The sequence below is a fragment of the Urocitellus parryii genome, chromosome 5, assembly GCF_045843805.1.
Source record: "Urocitellus parryii isolate mUroPar1 chromosome 5, mUroPar1.hap1, whole genome shotgun sequence".
Taxonomy (NCBI): domain Eukaryota; kingdom Metazoa; phylum Chordata; class Mammalia; order Rodentia; family Sciuridae; genus Urocitellus; species Urocitellus parryii.
Window position 1 is genome coordinate 10,997,880 of NC_135535.1, and position 6,000 is coordinate 11,003,879.

Below are 6,000 nucleotides of genomic sequence, written 5' to 3' on the forward strand. Positions count from 1 at the left end.
GTAAAAAGTCGGTGAGAATCGGGGAAAGTGTATTTGCCACAGGTGTGAGTCCAATGTCAAGACGCCTCCTAAGTGATTCTGCTGCAAAGTGGAGCTTTACATCAGAAAATGGGCAAAGAACTTCCCTGTGTCCATCAATGAAGGGGCCATGAGCATGTGGAAGACGCAGGGCCCAGACACAGTCAGGGAATGGGGGTATCCGGCAACGGGGAGAGGCGTGGGACATCCATGACACGGGACAAAATGGACCGGTCGGTGGTTTCCCTAAAGGGGCCTGTCAGGCATGTCTGTGCCCGTGTGCGTGTTAGTCCAGCCACTGGGGACGATTGGACGGTTCCTATCAACATTTCAGGCTCACGACCAAGATCTGCCCAGTAACTGATGCTCCTGGGAAGGCAGGCTCCAGAGTCCCCTGGGGGGGGGGTGGAACAGTCAGCCACAGCCTCAGCGTCTATGATATGGGGCGAGCTGGGGGCGAGGCCCTGCACTGACCACCTCTCAGGGCTCGTTCACCAGGTAGAGCTGTAGGAAGCAGGTGGAGGGTTCCCAAAGCACGATATCACGTGGAAAATCATCACCACCCCCGGATCAGTGTGTGTGCCGGAGTCCCCGTCCGGTAAGAGGAAGACGGTGCGCTCCTGTCACACCTAGAGAACGTGCCCGGCAGATGACGTGGCGGAGGGTGGGACGGGGAACCAGGGCGCAGGTGGCTGTGAACTTGGCCTTTAGGCTCCTGAGTCTGGATCACCCTGATTTCTAATAAGGCAGGGGGGTCGACTCCTCTGACAGGAGATCCGGGAGCTGCCTGCGGCCCGGGCCCCTGTGAGTACTGACCCCACACTGTAAAGCCGAGGAGTGGACGAGAGTGGCCCGTCGCTAACGGGCCAGGTCTGCTGGTTACAGGGCCATGTTAAAATCAGGAGGGACGACAGGAAGCATCAGCATCTGGGCATGTAAAATGGAACGCAGGGAATTGAAGACTGGAACTACCCGCTGGGCCGGGGCCTGTCTGGAGCGGCCCCACAAACTCACAGCCCGGTGGACCCGGCACCTGTCCCCTCCTCCCCGGGGGTGCAGCTGTGACAGGCACCCCACACCGGCCGACCCACCTGGGCCCAGGACACACACGTCTGGGCCTGGACTGGACCCAGCCTCGGTGTTGTCCGGGAGAGCTGGAGACCTGGCCCTCCCCTCCCGGCCCTCGGTGGCTGTGTGTCGCCAGCCTCTTCCTGTCCAGGGACTCTCTGTCCCCTTCCTATTCCACTGATGGGAAACAGAAGCCCAGGGCAGAGGGGGTGCCCTCCCTGCCACCCACACCCTGGTGACAATGCCGAGGCAGACGGTACCAGGTGCCTGACTCCCGGCTGGGCTGGGGAGGCCGCTGCCCCAGAGCCCTCACAGGGGACCGAAGGACGTCTGCTCCCGGCTGCCTCCTCGCCCGCTGGCTGCCCGGAGTATGGGCTTGAGTCCTCCCCAGATAAGTCCCCATCTCCGCAGGTCCCCAGAGCCAGCCGCCACCCCAGCTCCCTGTCCCTTCCCCCCGGACTCTGCACCCCCAGCCCTGCCCCAGAGCCAGGCCCTACCTCGGTGCGTGCGTGCGACAGGCGGCCTCCTCCCGGAGCCTCCGGCAGCAGTGAGCCCCAAGCTTCCTATTTATTTGAGCAGCCGGTCGGGAAACAGAAGCAGAAAGAGGAAGCGAGGTGCTGCTGGGGGGGGGTGCCTTTCGCAAGCACCACGGCTTCTTAGAACTGTGACAGGGCATGTGACATCTGTCTCTGCTGGGCAGATCCCCCTATTAACTCCTACTCAGTTCTGTGGGGCCTCCTCCAGGCAGCCATCCCGGACTGCCCCAGCGGGGAGCAGAGGGAGGCGTCCAGACCACAGCAGCAGCAGGTGGGCGCCCGGGGCCAGGCAGACCGGGGCTGGACTCCGAGTCCAGTGCTTCTCAGAGCGTGACCTTGTGCACATCACCTGCAGGTGACCTCTCCCAGCCACGGGACCCCCATCGGTTACTCCCTGGAAGGCTGATGGGGGAGCCCAGGGGAGGCTGCGCGGGAAGACTGCAGCTCAGAGCTGGGCACGCGAGGACGCCCCGCGAGAAGCGGCCACCCTGTCCTGCAGTCCTTGGCTCGGAGGAGACCCTGGGCATGAGGGGACTTAGTGGAGGAAAGGGGAGATGGACGGCTGCTCCCCGAGGAGCCGGGGGCTTGGCAGGCTGCACCCCCTCCAGCACCTCGGTTATCCAGACAGACAATGTCTCCACGCCACGTGGCGGAGCCGAGGGCTAATCCCCAGAGACAATGGACAAAGAGCACCTTTTAAACAGAGTCAGGGCCAGTCGCAGCCCTGCCCAGCCACGCTGGAGTCTGAGGCCAAGGGAAAAGCTGGACCTGGGGTGGGGGAGGAGGTCAGCCAGGGGACGGGGCCTGGAGGGCGGGGCCTGGACGCCATTGACCTCTGACCCCTGGTGTTTGCCTTCCTCGGCCAGGAAAGGCCTGGGGCCCGGCCTGCAGCGCCAGCCCTGGCCGAGGAAGTGCAGGCCGGAGGGAGGGCAGTAACGGGGTGCCCTGTGTGACGTCCCCTCCCGTGTGCCAAGTCCTGCGGACTACCCCAGGCTGGAGAGGACGGACTGTCTTGGCCTCTCCTCCTCCGGGCACTACCACTGGGCTCTGTCCCCGAGTCCTGAGCTCCCTGCTTGCTGGGCTGAGGCCGGGGACCCCCAGGCGCGGGCACAAGAGGACCGAGAGGCAGGGCCGGCTTCACGTGGCCCGTCCTGCACCAAAGCCCCAGCAGGACGGGGCTCTCCAGGCCCAGGGCCGATGTTTGCTGCTGGGAGCTGGAAGGCCCCAGGTGGCCCAGGGAAGGCCGGTCCCCACTGGCCACCAGGACGGGCAGAGCCCTCAGCAGCAGGGAGGCCCACAGCGGGTCTCTCATCACGCTGACCCCTCCGTGGGCTTCATGCTTCAAATTCAAGAGACCCCAAGAGAAGGCGCCGGCAGCCCCAGCGCGTCCTTCCCCAGCCCCGCGGGCTCCGAGGACCCTGAGACCTGTCCTGGGTACCCAACCGGGACCGGCCAGGAGGCGGCCAGAAAGCGGAAGAGTGGAACTCAGTGGTGTTCAGCTTTTAAAAAATGAAATCGTCCACGATAAAAAGACAGACAAGGGGGCCAGGAAAGGGCAGTGGGTGGGGCCGAGGGCCACTGTGGGGGACACTGGGGACCAGGTCGCTCCAAGTGAAGGGTCCACCTCCCTTCCTGGGAGTTTGTCCTTCCCGGTTCCCCGCAAGTCCCGGGGCCTGGCTCCTCTCTGTCTGGACTTCAGGTTTTTTACATAATTGAAAAAAATCTATCTTTGCATTAAATAATTTAACATTTTACATTCTCCGAAGTGTGCGAGTCTCCAGTGTGCAGGGCGGTGGACGTTTATCCATCTACGTGCTCACACCATCCCCCACCCACCCCAGAGGGGTCTGTCCTCTCCCGAGTCCCCGTCTCTCAAAGGTGACCGCTACTCATTTCTGTCACTGTCGGTCACCTCTGCCTGCTTTCTACAAGATTGTGGTAAAATGTACAAAACATGACATTTACCATTTTCACCTGTTTCTTCATTTTTATTTTTTGGACCAGGGACTGAACCCAGGAGCACTTAACCACTGAGCCACATCCCCAGCCCTTTTAAATACTCTATTTAGGGACGGGGTCTCACTGAGTTGCATAGGACCTCGCTAAGTTGCTGAGGCTGGCTTTGAACTTTCGATCCTCCTGCCTCAGCCTCCTGAGCAGCTGGGGATTACAGGCGTGCACTACCACACCTGGCCATTTTTACCATTTTTGAGGTGTACGGTTTGGTGGCCTTAGGGCAGACATACTACTGTGCAACTATCACTTCCATCTCTAGAACTTTCTCATCATCTCAAACTGAAACTCTGTACCCACTGAGTAACAACCCCATTCCCACCTGGAATGAAATTATGAAAACGTTATGCTAAGAAAACAATCCCGGGGAAGGTCAGCTCCCCTCCCCTCTCAGCCTTTCTCCAGGAAGCTTGACTCACTCTGGCCACCTCCATTCTACCTTCTGTCTCTGTGTCTGACTACTCTAGGGACTTCGTATAAGTATATCAGAATCAACAGTGTTTGCTTTGTCCTTTTGTGACAGGCTTATCTCACTTAGCATCATGTCCCCGAGGCTCACTCAAGTTGGAGCCTATGTCTGGGTTTTCTTCCTTTTCAAGGCCGAGTAATATTCCCTCATAGGCACCTACCACTGTTTGTTTACCATCAGTGGACACTCGGGTTGGTGTCCGTTCTGGTGATCACAGATCATACTGCTATTGCTGTGGGTGTACAACTTCCTGCTCAAGTCTCTGCTTCCCCTTCTTTGGGAGTGTTTCCAGAAGGGAATTACTGCTCATGGGTTAATTCTATGGTTAATGTTCGGAGGAACCACTCAACCGGGTTGTCTGTTTTTAAACTTGACTGGCGTGGAGTCACTTTGTATTGGGCGGAAACAATATAATGATTTCAATTAGACAAACCCAGAGGTGAAGTTTCCTGACACCGACATGGTCCCTGAGCCTGCCCTGCTCTGTCTGTCAATCCCACCCCGATTCCCGAGTGACGGGCACCACTGCTCATCGGAAATCCTGGTCCAAAGACAACCTGCGACTCCCGGGGAGCCGTCCGACGGGCAGACTTCCAGACAGAATGTCGGAGTGGAGCCAAGCCCCAGACCCCGTCTCCCTGGCGCCCATGGAGATGACCTCACATGTCACCAGGGGTGACCAAAGCCACCGGTGAGGAAAGAGAAGGCCGTGCGCTGGGTTCTGGAGGGAGATGGAGGCAGGAGCCGCCCTGGTGGCGGAATGGTAAGGAGTGGATGCCTGGGGGGTCGGTCCCCCACCCTGGCTTCCTCCAGGAACCTGATTAACCTGGGTCCGACCTTTGGGATCGCAAATCACTGCCCTGGGAGTCTGACCACTCCCTCTTGAAACGATGCCCGAGGACAGAGCCCTCTCTTGTCCCCTGTCCCCGTGAGCATGCCTCATGTCCCCGGCTCTGCACAGGCCTGCAGCGCATAGAGTAGGATTCTTTTTTAAAGGAAAAAGCCCAGTGATGGGATGGGTCCAAGGTGACCCCAAATCACCTATAAATGTTGTGTTGTGAGACGCTGAGGATCGGGCTCGGGATCTGGAGTCGGTCCTCCTCTGGGCCCACCGTGTAAAGTTTGTCGTTCCCTCTCCCAGTGCTGCCTGCTGCGTCTAGACCCGTCTGTTTCCCACGACAGACCAAGCAAAGCCCCGAGGGAGGCTGGTGGCCCTGCTCCACGTGTCCCTAAGCCCCTTCAGCCAGAGCATATGGAGAAAGAAGGACGGTCAACCTCCGTGGGCAGGTGTGCCCTGCTGTGGAGGGGAGCAAGGCACTAAGCAGGAGGCCTGAGGAAGTGCCTTCAAGGTCCCTGTGTGTCACCTGACCACCTGCGTCACCTGATCACCTGTGGGTAACCTCACATTCATCTTGCCGCAGCACCTTCTCCGTGGGAACTTTCTGGAGTGCACTGTGCCCAAAGACCCTGGAGAACTCTTGTTTCAGTTGACACGACAAATGTGGGTCCCCCACAAAACATCTAGATCCTGCAAAATCCTACTCTTTACAAGCAATGCGTTCCCCTCCCCGGAGGTGAAGGGGTTCTCTAGGGAAGCACCTGCATCTGAACAAAACCCCAAAGATCAACAGAAATAGCAGCCGAAATCTGAGCACGAAGCAGAGGTGACGTCCCATCGGCTGCCAATGCAAAGGCGGAGGAGCAGCTGGGACCACCTGGATCACAGGAGCAGAAGCCCCGGCTCCCAGCGGAAGCCAGTGCCCGTCTCCCAGGACAGAAGTGGCCTTAGAACCGGCAGAGAGGTCTAGACTGCAGGGACTTGGGGACAACCAGACACGGGCACCAACTGCTGTGGGAGGGCGACGAAAGTCCCCCTCTCCCTCTCTCCTAATCTCC